General features: G+C 42.4%; 1 protein-coding gene across 1 annotated transcript in view; it reads left to right on the top strand.

Annotated features, from left to right (window-relative positions):
* The window catches only part of CACNA2D3 (calcium channel, voltage-dependent, alpha 2/delta subunit 3), an 801,189-nt gene that overhangs the window by 529,845 nt on the left and 257,783 nt on the right, over window positions 1-13,561 (top strand). The gene's annotated exons all lie outside the window — the stretch shown is intronic.

Genomic DNA, 13,561 nt, shown 5'->3' with positions numbered 1-13,561 from the left:
CATTCTTCTAGAAACGCTTCTCCAGAGCTGTCTTCTGAATTATGACCCTAAGCCAGTTAGTTAGAGCAACCAGTTTTTTAACATGGGATTCTTTAAGATCATCTTTCAAGTGACCCTAGAAGAGGAACTGTTGTCATCAGACCACTTGTGCTTTGCTAAATGATGCTCTCTGTCTTGAAGGCAGCCATTGGTAAATTTACACTGGAACAAGCTAAAGTGACATTGTGTCTTTTGTTTCTAGGGTAAGTTCTAGATCAACAAGAGACATAGGGCTGTCTTTCTTCCCCTGGCTGATAATAAACTGAGACAGTGTTTCCCAGGAATGTATTTCTCTTTGTTCAGGAATGTTCTAACAGTAACCATGCAGCCAAGGAGATAGAAGAATACAATGATGAACCTGGCATTTGCCCTTGCTGTGGCCACCTCCTATTGTACAATTTCAGTAGGTGGTAGAAGCCCATGTCACTGTGATTAACTATCTTTTAGGGAAGCTTCTCTACACAAAGCCACTATTTTGAGAGGTTTACAATTCAGCCATAAAATCTGAGGACAGCATTTAAAGTTGTGGAAGATAAGACAGTGTCATATGGTATCATATGGTTTTTTTGGTCCCCCCACCACCCCCATTTTTGAGCCATTTCACTTTTGCAAGTTCTTTTTGAATTTAACTTGAGACATAGCAAAACACAAAACATGATAAAAATATTTAAAGCACCTTACTGATTGTGTGACTTCTTGAGTTTGTAATTTCCTCTAAAGATGAGTTCCAGAGCTTTCGCACACCTTTTTGTCATTCTCTCAGTGACTCCCTTAATAAAAAAGACTCATAAACTTTTTGATAGCTATGTGATGTTCATATTAGAGCTCTTATATCTAAAAAGCTGCTTGCAAACTAAAACATTGCTATGCAAATGTAAAGCTCTATTATTGTTAAGTAAAAATAAGTAAGCCAAATAAGGAAGCAAATATAGACTCTAGGGAGTTGCTTGAGAAATCTAGAAGATCTGCTTTGTAATAATATATTTTATCCTAGAAGATCCCATCCCTTTGATAGGTGCCCCTCTCCAACTGTGAAAAATCCCATGAAAACTGTGACACTTAAAATATTACTCACTTCAGCTACTGTATTATAAAGTTATCAAATATTATCTGTCCTAACAAATGCATAGCTTTGCTGCTTTTTGAGCATTAAACTTCTCAAACTTTGTAATTCTTCATTATGGCTACCAAAAATGTTAAAGCTATTTTATCCAATGTCTTTACACAGTGTTATTTTCTGTGAAAAGAATGGACCAGGCTGGGCATGGTGGCTCACGCCTGTAATCCCAGCACTTTGGGAGGCCGAGGCAGGTGGATCATGAGGTCAGGAGATTGAGACCACCCTGGCTAATATGGCGAAACCTCATCTCTAAAAATACAAAAAATACAAGAAAAAAAAAATTAGCCAGGCGTGGTGGTGTGCGCCTGTAGTCCCAGCTACTCAGGAGGCTGAAGCAGGAGAATCGCTTGAACCTGAGAGGCAGAAGTTACAGTGAGCCGAGATCACGCCACTGCACTCCAGCCTGGGCAACAGAGTGAGACTCCATCTCAAAGAAAAAAAAGAAAAGAATGGATCAGAGTTTAGTAAGAAGAATACCACCTCTTCCACTACAGCATGTGTTTCTGTAATGTGAATTAGCTCCCAAATAATTGGTAAATAGAGAATGATGTTACAAGACAGAATTGCATTGGGTCATATGACATTTTTCCTATGCTGCTAGAGTTTTGCACCACTAAGGAAACAACAGGTGAAAGCAGAGTACACCAATCCAGTAGCGAGCCGCAGCCTGCAGAGAGGTACGTTTCAGCACACAGAGTTTTTCACTTAAATCTCTTCCTCTCGGCTCCAGCTGGTCCCATGTTCTGTCTTGGATGTGTTCCCTGTTTGTTTCACCCCAGACCTGAGCCTTTTGCCCTTGCTCCATTATTCAGCTGCCTCGGTGCTTCCTTAAACCTCCTGCCTTCAGGTTATTGACTCCTTCTTTAAAAAATGATAAAGTAATTTAATGTTTTAATCAAAACCTTAACATGTCATTTTAATTGTGCTAATAGTTTATGAAAGTTGTGCTTGTTTTTGTTTGATGTTCTAGTTACCAAGTTTCTAAGAGTTTGAGCTGTCTGTCCTAATCCTATTTTTCCCGTAAGTTCTGTTATTTTTAGTGTGCAGTTTTACAGAAGGTGAGGTTTCTCACTAATACGTATCATATCATAGCAGAAATTCCTGGAGTTGTACTTATTTCATGCTCATTGTTGTTTTTGTATTATAGACCAGGTCTGTGGCTAAAAAATATGGCACCAGCATTTTGCCTCCAGCTTTGTGAGTGTGTAGACTGCATATTTACTTGATTCTGCCACCTTTGATATTTTTTGCTGTGACAAAAACTGTTTATATACTCTTCCCACTGCAGACATGGAGGATGACTGAAGATTTTGTTCACTTTACAATGAACAGAGTGTATGTGTTGGGGGAAGTTCTTTCTGTTTGTCATTCTTGGGGGCCCAGTATTTCTAGTTAAGTTGCTACACAGATTTCTTTGTGGTTCAGCAGTTTGTCAGATCTCTGCAAGTTCTCTCTTGAAGACATCTGTTGAGTGAAGTAATGGCTTCACTGCAGACTCTTGAGTTTTCAGTAATTTTCTTCTGAGGGATTTTCATGCCGCCTTTTATAGGGAATATGAAGACCCTTTCATCTTTTTGGAGAGTTTCAAGTTCTTTGGCTCCCATCTCCCCTCGTGAGGTTTTCCTTGGAGGACCATTCTGGCCATTATTGACTCTCTGGGTTCTCCATGTCTATAACCTGCCAAACAGGCTCTCTGCCTCACACAGCAAGACCTATGTCTGTCCCAGGTGGCTGCAGAGCCAGGTGATGGGAGGCTGAAAGGAAATATCAGTACCTTCCTCTACTGCGCCCCCATTGGTACTTCTCTTCCTCTGTCCCTTTCCTCCCCTAACTTTCTCGGCATAGTGTTTCCTTATATGGACCTACATTGGCTCCAAGCTCACAATCTCAGAGGAATTACATGACATGCATAAATTATGAAACATTTTTGCAAATTAAGTTTTAATTAAAACCAGCAGCTTAGAGCATCCAACTGGAAGCAGTCACAATGTTGAAAAGTGACACTGGTAGGGTGGGAGTTCAGGAGAAGGTCTGAGTGGCTTTGCATCCTGTTTGGATATTTCCAAAATGAATGCTGCAGAAAAAGGCTTCCTTCCATATCAGACCCTCCTTAATCTACACTGCTGCCTTCGACGAATGAATCCCTTTATGTCTTTAGACCCTGGACTGCCATGGGGACCAATATAATTTTCAAGCAGGAAATACAAATGCATCCTCATTGTAGTTTTACCTGGACTTTGCCAAATTTCCATTTGGTTCTACCAGTCTGCATTATCACAGAGAACTGGCAGAACCTCCAGCTCCCCCACATTGCCAAAACTCCAATTCAGATCACTTTTCAGCCGGATGATCACCCAAAATAAGGCTGAAGAATGACAATTTTAATTAGAACCTTATTTTTCAGATACAATGCAGAGTGCAAGCCTGATGAGAAATGACTTCTTATTGTGAGAATTTTCAGAACATTATAATGAGCAAAATGTCTGGGGCCTTCCCTTCACTGATACTCCTTAGCTATATGTAACGTGAGACTTGTTCTGGTCTGCCCATTAATAATCCACATTTTTCAGCATCTCAAAGAATGTCTGCCATCAAGTGAGTAATTTATGCAGGCTTGCCTTTCATCTAGGCAGGGCTGTACTGCTAGAGCAAAAACTCCAGATCTTTTCATTCAAAATTAAGTTTGAAAATCTGACCTTCAGTGACCAGTCCACATTGCTGCTAACTGATCTGGTGTGGTGGACGATGTGGTGCTCTCTGTAGACCTGCAGCAGAGCTAGCCACTTGGCCATTCAGGAATTTTGAAGTTTAATATTCTCTATGCCTTTTAACTCTTTCAGACCCTGGGAAAGGCTTATCCAGATAATCTGTATTTTAAAATTACTGGAATATCTTTTTTTTTTTTTTCTTAGTGTCTCACTCCGTCACCCAGGCTGGAGTGCAGTGGTGTGATCTCAGCTCACTGCAACCTCTGCCTCCCAGGCTCAAGAGATTCTAATGCCTCAACCTCCTGAGTAGCTGGGACTAGAGGCGCCCAGCAGCATGTGTGGCTAATTTTTGTATTTTTTATTAGAGACAGGGTTTTACCATGTTGGCCAGGCTGGTGTCAAACTTCAGACCTCAAGTGGTCTGCCCATGTTGGCCTCCCAAAGTGCTGAGGTTACAGGCGTGAGCCACCGTGCCCGGCCTGGAATATCTTTAAAAATGATAATACAGGCCGGGCGCGGTGGCTCAAGCCTGTAATCCCAGCACTTTGGGAGGCCGAGACGGGCGGATCACGAGGTCAGGAGATCGAGACCATCCTGGCTAACACGGTGAAACCCCGTCTCTACTAAAAATACAAAAAAAAACTAGCCGGGCGAGGTGGCGGGCGCCTGTAGTCCCAGCTACTCCGGAGGCTGAGGCAGGAGAATGGCGTAAACCCGGGAGGCGGAGCTTGCAGTGAGCTGAGATCCGGCCACTGCACTCGAGCCCGGGCTACAGAGCAAGACTCCGTCTCAAAAAAAAAAAAAAAAAATGATAATACATAGTGTTGGCTTGGGGGGGTGGTACAATGAACATCAGAAAGAGAGAACCTTGGTCAGAGTGTAACTTGGGACAGCTTTTCTTGAGAGTATTTGGACTGAAATGTGCAATACCCTTTGGCCAATAATGCACCTTCCTGAAAAGTTGGAGGGTGCTTAACAGTTTGACTGCGAGGATGTCCATTACCGTGCCATTCATGTTAGTGACAGCCTAGATCTCTAATAATAAGGAATTCAGTAAGTAACTTATTACATATGCAAATAATTTAAATATCATGAAGTCATTTAGCATGAAATTAATTGAGATCAGTGGTGGATATTAGCATCATAGGGAGCTTTAAGTGTCTTTTTTTGGCCTATCTTTTATATCTAATTTTCTACAAAAAAATGGCATTGTGTGATTTTTAAAAAGAAACACGTAGGGAAGTATATGTGTTGCCAAGAAGGGTCTTTCTGTTCATCTTTTCCTTGCTTTTAAACATACCATTGGAAAAGAAAAAAAAAAAATTGAAGTCCCATCCATACCCCAAACTAGAGATTGAGAAATCACTTAAATTATATATGTCCTGGTAAGATAATACCCAAATTCATAAAAGCAACAAAATTTGGAATACATAGATACTATTTTACCCCTAAGTTTTTACAACAAAATTGGAAGGACTTACTGATATGCAGCAAAAATTAGAATGAGGATATGAATAGTTTTAAAGCAGTAAAGTCAGCTATGTTTGTTTGCTTTTGTTGACCCTGTTTTTATCTTATCTTCCCCCCTGCAGGGTTATCTCTCTACCTCTGTTCCTACTCTTTCATCCTCTTCCTGCTTCGACATCACCATCCTGGCAAGGGGTTAGCTGAAGCCGTGCAACTAGGGGAGGTCACTCAATTAGGGATTATGGAGTAAGGAACAGGGTGCCCACATTTAAAGAGCTAGAGAAGGAATATGGAGTGAAGGAAGTAGCACACTGGCACTCATGGGAAAGCCGGGATAGGGAGGGGAGAAGATTCCAAGGAGAAGGGTATTCAGAGAGATACCTTTTGTCTCCTTGACCTATCCAATATTATTATAAAGACCAGAATAGCTTCTAGACTTTGGAGAAATATGATCCCCTATGTGTTTGTAAGGAAATTTCATGCATAGCATTGGAAATCTTTTGAGGAAATTACTCCTGAGTATTTTTGAAGCTGAGCAAACAGTTATGGAAATATTTTGTTGAATCCCTTTATTTGTACAAGTAAAATCTCATTGTGATCTGCCATGGTGTGTACCTAAGAGATGGCCAACTGCAAGTTTCTATGAAAATAATAAGAAAAATTCAGTTCACTCAAGACGCTCGAATAGCTTGTACTGAGCTGGAAGCCATTAGAAGCTAGGTCCCGTGGATGTGGGGTTAGAAGACACCATGGGTGCTGAACTCTGCTGCCTCACTGCCATGCCCTCCCTGCTCTTGGCTTCACTCTCAGGCCTATTTGATTATCTGTCCCCAGTAGTTTAGTTCTAGGTCTTTCCTCCCAAATTCTAGTCAAGAGGAAAGCTAACAGGGGAAAATGGGAGAGGGGTGTAATTGAAAAGTCTTGATTAGGTCACACGTCTGCCCTGAGCCAATTGCTGTGGCCAAGGGAAGGTGATGAGTTGACGGCTTGGTTCTGGGTAATGTCCACATCATGGGGCTTGGCCTCTTACCTAGGGCAAGGGATGCTCTGAAGGAAAGGGGTTAGATAATGAACGTAAAGAGACAAGTGTTCTAGATTTCTCATCTGTAAAATTGTAGTAATAACACTATTTTAGAGATAGGAGTCACACTTTGCCTAATGTACCTTGCTCAGACCCTATCATTTCTTCACTAACCAACTGTGATGTAGCAATGGCTCAATGAGAGGGGTTCGGATACCAGGTCTGTAGGGTCACCTGTGGACCATGAGGTTGGTGATTAGTGTAACTTCTCATATGCTATCAGATTGGAGCCAGCCCTAAATACTCTGGAGGTTACGAAGTCAAGGGATAAAAACAGCACCTGTTATGGGCCAGCTGTTTTTGTAAAGACTCGATATGCATTAGCTCGTTTAATCCTCACATTAATCTCATGAAATAATGTTATTACTACTATTTCACAGATGAGACCTCTAGAGTTCAGAGATACTATATTGTTGTCCAGGTTCTTATGGCTACTGAGTGGTAGAGGTAGTATTTGAAAGCTGGTCTACCAAGCTCCAAGGCACTGTTTCCTTTATTGCTTCTTCCTTTCTTCCTTATTTCTTCTCCTTCCTTTTCTTCTGCTCTCCTTTCTCTCTTTGTCTCCCTCTTTCTCTCTCTCCTTCTCCCTTCCTTCCTTCCTTCCATCCTTTCTCTCTCTTTCTTTCTTTTTTCTTTCTCTTTCTTTCTTTCTGTCCCTCTTTCTTTCTTTATCCTTCTTTCTCTCTCTCTCTTTCTTTCCCTCCCTCCCTTCCTTCCTTTCTTTCTTTCTTTTTCCTTCCTTCCTTCCTTCCTTCCTTTCTTTCTTTCTTTCTCTTTCTTTCTTTCTTTTCTTTCTTTCTCTCTCTCTTTCTCCCCTTCTCCCCCTCCCTCCCTTCCTTCTTTCTTCCTCTCTTCCTCCCTTCCTTCCCTTCCCTCCTTCTTCTCTCCCCTCTTCCTTTTTTCTTTTTCTCTCCCCCCCGATCTTTTTTTTCTTTCTTTCCCATTTCCCTCTTTCCCTCCTTCCTTCTTTTCAACAAATATACACTTAATTCTTACCTAGGGCCAGACATAGGTCTAGTTCCTAGGAATACAACAATGAATGAGATAGATACAGTCCCTCGGTAGATCTTATATGGAGAGGTCATCAAAAAACCTGAACAAGTAAACAGGAAGATTACAGAGGGCAACAAATGCTAAGACAGGAATAAACAAGATGATATTATAGAAAGACACTTGGGGTAGAGATAATAACACCTGCCAGGAGAGGTGCCATCAGAGCTGAGATCTGAGAGATGGGAAGGGAATCAGTGAGGCACGTAAGTGAGGTAGGCAGAGAATTGACATGGAGTTGTGGGGACACAGCATTAAGCAATCTGAGGAAAGAGCCCCACAAAGGCTTTAAGGCAAGTAAGACTTGAAGGACAGGCTGCCAGGTACCAGGCTTATACTTTCAGATTATTCTGGGTGCCATGTAAAGGAAGGATTAGATTGGAAGGCAGGAGTGAACCTGGAGAGACCAGATGAGCAGCAGTGGTGGCTTGGTGTGGGGTGGCAGAAGTGGATGGACGTGAGACAGAACCTGCACTGCCAATTCTTAGCTCATCAGAGACCCCTTGGCATAGGTTGTAGAGTTTGAGCCATTTAACAGAACTTTCTTTGCTCTATAATAGAGCAGGGATCTTTATCCACTTTGCTTAATGAAGAAGAATGGAAGATTATACATGCAAGCATCCACAAGGAAAAAAATGAACACACAGAACCTTAGCAGCAAGCAGGGATTGATCATTCATTCATGAGGCCCAAGGCAAAGGGCCAGTTTTACAAATGGAATAAACATATGTAGGCCAGGCTTTTTTTGTTTTACACAGTTGGCAGGAAAATACTTTGTTTCCTATTTGGTCTTTACATATTTCATCGTGAAATGTGTTGTTTTGATCAATAGATCTTTAATTGGAGTTTTATATTTGAAAAAGAGTCCACTCAAGTTTGGAACGTCGTTGAGCTACAGCACTAGATGTCCCCTCGATCACCCCCATGGCTCTGTGTGACACTCTGAGGTAGAAATGAAGTGAATTAGGAGAGTTAAAACAAAAACATGTCCCTCTGCTCGGTGGGTATTTTTGTTTTTGAAATAAGTTTATTGGGGCCTCAGAGCTCTTCCTCAGATCTCCTTGTGCCTCACCTGTTGTTCCTCACAGGTTGCCTGTGCTGGCCCCACCTCATCACGTGGGCTGTCCTTGGTGGGATGTCTATGACTGAGTTCTGGGCTCTCGCTCTCCTGTACCTGCACTCACCCCTTCGGCAACCTTATCTACATGCAAACAGTAACCAAGCTTAGGCCTCCTCCCGGGACATGAGCTTCATATTTCCAGCTGCCTACCCTACACCTCTGCCTGCAAGCCTAAGAGACATCTTGAACTTTTCTTAACTTTAGACAAAACTGGATTCTTGGTGTTTTTCCTCAACTACGCTTCTCCCATACTCATCTTCTCAGTATGCCTCTCGCATAGTCATCTTCTCAGTAAATGGCAGCTCCATTTTTGCATTTATCGAGGCCAAACCTTGGTCACATCTTTGATGTCTCTCCTATCATTATCTAGGCTATCATCTTGATTCTCAACTCTACCTAGGGTCAGACTATTGCCTGCTGCTGCCTCCACACCACCAGTGTGCACTAATCCTGTTCTCCCTCAGTATTTTTGTTTGTTTTGTTTTGTTTTGTTTTTGAGATGACATCTCACTCTGTCACCCAGGCTGGAGTGCAGTGGCGTGATCCTGGCTCACTGCAACCTCTGCCTCCCACGTGCACGTGATTCTCCTTCAGCCTCCCAAGTAGCTGGGATTACAGGCACACTCCACCATGCCCAGCTAATTTTTTTGTATTTTTAGTAGAGACAGGGTTTCGCCATGTTGGCCAGGCTGGTCTCGAACTCCTGACCTCAGGTGATCTGCTCACCTCGGTCTCCCAAAGTGCTGGGACCACTGGCATGAGCCACCGCACCCGGCCTCCATCAGTTCTTATCTAGACCATTCAATAGCCTCCTCACCGGTCTTCCTTCTCGAATTCTGTCTTTGTTGCTCTCTGGCTTTGTGACCTTGTAGTTTGAACATCTGCAGAATTACAGTAATAATAGAACTTACCTAATAAGATTACTGTGAGTTTTCAATAAGTTAATATAGGTAAAGCACTTCGAATGGTGGATAGCATGTCACAGCTATCATAATCACCTGTCATTACTGCTGTCCTCAATGTCCTAGTGCATTACTGCCAGCCTTAAGATAACCTCATAGGCCAGAATGACTGCTAGAGCTCTAGCCATCACAGCCACCTTCTTGGCAGCAGGATGGAGGGAGTCCTTTTAAAGATACCATCTGGAAAAGCCACATCCATGCATATCTCATTGGCCATGACTGAACCCACTTAACCGCCCCTATCTTTAATAAAGTCATTTAGCTGAGCTTGGCTAAAATTGGGGTTTCTGGTACCAAAAAAGAAAAGCAGCATGGCAATAACTTTGCTACCAGTTGCAGGTATGTGGTACTATGAAGGCCTGTGAAAAGAGCATATGACAAGAAAGGGTAAACAAGTCTTCTTTGAGACACAGACAACTGACCAGAGAAATAGGTGTTTGCCAGGCAAGTGGAGAGGAGTCTTAGGAAGAGTTCCAGGATGAGAGGACAGAACAAATGTATGTGACTGGAGAGGGCATGGACAATCTTCATGCTGTACCATTCACCTGATACACCACATGTTGAAAACCATGGTGGCTGGGTTCTCTGTCCTCCATCCAGACTCTTCCATAAGGAATGATGCCAGGATTTCTCATCCCTGCTTTCTTTTATGGGTTGCCCAGATGGAATGGCCCATGAGGTCCCCAAGTCCTTTGGGGGTGTGGGTTTGTGCTGCTACTGTGTGGTCATGTGAGAAGTAGCACTGGTTGGAGCAGATGTGGGTCCACACAGAGCCTTGTCCTTAACTTTCAACAGGAACATTTCCTGACTAGGTGACCTTGGTTAGATACTTAACCATTCTAAATATTGTCTGTTTCCTCACCTATAAACTGAGAAGATACAAATATCTAATCCCGAGATTCACTACAAAAAGCAAAAGAGCTAAAACTGATCAAGCATTTAACCAGGTACCTGGTTTAAGGAAAAAGTCCAATCAACAGTGAGTATTTCTGTTACTGCTGTCACCTTTATCTTCATCATTTCCTCTCCTTCATTCCCTTCTGAATACACACTCTCCATGTTTGAATGTGAAGTTTCACCTGAAATGTATCCTGCACCCAGCTTTTTCTTAGGAGTGTGTAAACCCACACAGCACACCACAACTTTTTTCTTTATCCTTCTTTTGGAAAAATGACTTGAGGATGTATTCAGTTATACAGAGAATCTTACAATCTGCGTTGTGGGCCAGGAAGGAATTGGTTCCTTGAGGGGTCTGCCTGTCCAGACCCCTCATGGAGTAAATGAGGAAATAGACCCAGCAAGGCAAAGCCTGGTTGGCAATGCCTGTGACAAGGTGGCTTTGAAGAAGAAAACATCTCCCCCATGTGTTGGGGAAGAGATGTCACCTCATCTGGGGCCTCATGATGATGAGAAGTGCCCAGGCTGGTTTTATGCATATCCAGGAGTCACTGAGACAATCACTCATAGACAGACACCTATACCAGGCATGTGGGAATGTAAGTTTCACATCTATTCCTCTAGCCGACATATTTTTCTCTTGAAGGCCATCAGCTTGGGTGATTAACATGGTGGTGGTGGGGTGTTTATTCAAAGATTCAAGGCAGTAACCCTGATTATCTTTCCTTGGCATCAACTCTGGGCTTATCCTAGTAATAAGGTAGCTTATTTAACAAGGAAAGTACCAGTTACAGGTTAGAGGACTTCACACTACGTATGGGGAAGATGCCTTCTCTGCCCTCTTGGAGTTTGTGACCTAGCAGGACAGAAAGGCATTACATGAAAAAATTGCATAGTCATTGGAGTTGTGCTCAGAACTATAAAGAAAAAGCACAGGAAATGTTTTGCCATTTCTTATTTATAACAAATGCTGCTATCTGGTTATAAAATTTTTTTTTTTTTTTTTTTTTTTTTTTTTTTTTTTTTTTTTGAGACAGGATCTCACTCTGTTGCCCAGGCTGGAGTGCAGTAGCACTATCAGGGCTCACTGCAGCCTCAACATCCTGGGCTCAGGTGATTCCCCCTACGTCAGCCTTCTGAGTAGCTGGGACTACAGGCATGTGCCACCATTCCCAGCTAATTTTTTTGTATATTTTGTAGAGATGGAGTTTTACTATGTTGCCTAGGCTGGTCTCAAACTTCTGGACTCAAGCAATCTGCCCACCTTGACTTTCCAAAGTACTGGGATTACAGGCATAAGCCACCGCACCTGGCTAGTGATAAAATTCTTTCCAGTGAAACTCAGGCATGACTTCAGGATCCTTCTCAACATAGCCTTTCGTCTAGCCATTCCTAATTAGTCAGAGCTGCTTCTTGAGGCAAAACCGACGCCCATCCAAGACCTGGCCATTCCCCAGCCCTCTTTCCATCATCCACGTTACAGACAAGCACACTGGCCAGAGGCTGGAAGGCCTGTGCCTCAAGACTTGAGCCAGAGGCCAAAGCGGACCAGGTATCTGGCTGGTCTGGCCCCCAGGGCAGGGGCCTGCATGCAAGTCATGAATGCTGGGTGGTGATGTGTTGGGGAGCCAGCTCTCAGCAGCAGCATCTGTGGCCACAGAGGATCTGATGTAAATGTGTACTATTCTGCACTGAGACTCCTTCAGAGAGGTCCAGCCAGCTGAGGGCATCACAAGCTGTAATTTACATTATTTCAAAGCTCCAGTAGGAAAGTTACTCTTTGTTCTCCTATGTTATTGCTTGAGGAAAATATATGTTTTGCGGGGAGGTTGAGGGCAGTCTTAAACTGAGGACATCACCACAAAGACCTGGTCTGTCATTTTCCTTCCCAGGATTTCTTCCCATGTGCTTAAATGGATGAGTCAAAAAGAGGTGTTTCCTGCTCAACAAAGATAAAATTGAGAGAGAGAGAGAGAGCGAGAGAGCGAGAGAGCAGCTCTCCTGTCAAAGAGGCCTGCAAAGTCCAGCAGTTTGTGCAGGGCTTCACTTTGGTATTTATTTTGCACTCCATCAAACATTTGTCATACTCATGGCCCCTTGCTTTCACAGGACATAGCTGTGATTCAGCAAAAACACTTTCCTAAGAAAATATACATTTTTCCTTCCACGATGTTCATGTATCCAAGGTTTCTTTTCTGTTGTGTGAAAAGATGTTTAATATTTGAGAAACTTTTTTAAAAGTGATTCCTCATTTTGAACTCAGTTTCTCACCTCGTGGTCCATTTTTTTCTGAACTCTTGAAAAGCACTGGAGGAGCTCATGAGCTTCCTTTTTGAATAATTCAGCCTTAACTAGGAGGAATGAATCAGGAAAACATCCTCGTATTTCTGTCTTCTTAAATTGGGAGGCCTGTGTAAGATAAAAGCGTTGGAAATTGAGTGTTGGAGAAGTTGGAATCTGCTTTTCATAGACATTCTCAATACCATTTTGGAGACATCTCTGGGATCCAAAACGTCTTGTTTGTTTGGTTCTGCTCTTTGTGGGCTCCATCCATAGGAGCAGGGGTTTTGGACAAGTTTAAGAGAGACCTGTTCTTCATGTATCAGAAGAGAAAGCATTCTTCCCAGAGTAAAAAGAATGGGAAAGTCTGATGATTCAAGTGGAGACCTGAAGATGTCTGATTTAGTTGCTTTGTATTTTCTAGCACTTCTGATGCCATAAACTCTAGAGAGACAGAGAGCAAATTTACTGTCACAATTCCCAAGTGTTTGGGGTCTTTATTTATGTGTGAATTGAGTTGAATTTGTCTGTTCTAAAGTCAGGCAGCACAGTCCTGTGATTCTTTATCTATGGGACATTGTATAATTACTTAACCTTTAAGTTCCATTTTAGTTTTCCTCTGTAGAATAGGGACACCTAGCATTAGGTTGCTGTGATTTAATGGGATAATACAAGGACGTAACAAAGTGCCTGGTGACAAGTTCATACTTGATAAATGTTAGTCCCTATGATGAAAAATAAATCTTGGTAATGATGTAATTCTTAGATTGAGTATTTAATACATGGATAATGTTAATTCCATTCCAGATTAGAAAAATGCTTTTTAAAAACACTGCA

The sequence above is a fragment of the Mandrillus leucophaeus genome, unplaced genomic scaffold (genome assembly GCF_000951045.1).
Source record: "Mandrillus leucophaeus isolate KB7577 unplaced genomic scaffold, Mleu.le_1.0 Scaffold296, whole genome shotgun sequence".
Classification (NCBI taxonomy): Eukaryota; Metazoa; Chordata; class Mammalia; order Primates; family Cercopithecidae; genus Mandrillus; species Mandrillus leucophaeus.
The sequence above is the reverse complement of the archived record's forward strand: the minus strand, read 5'-3'. Positions and strand labels throughout refer to the sequence as shown.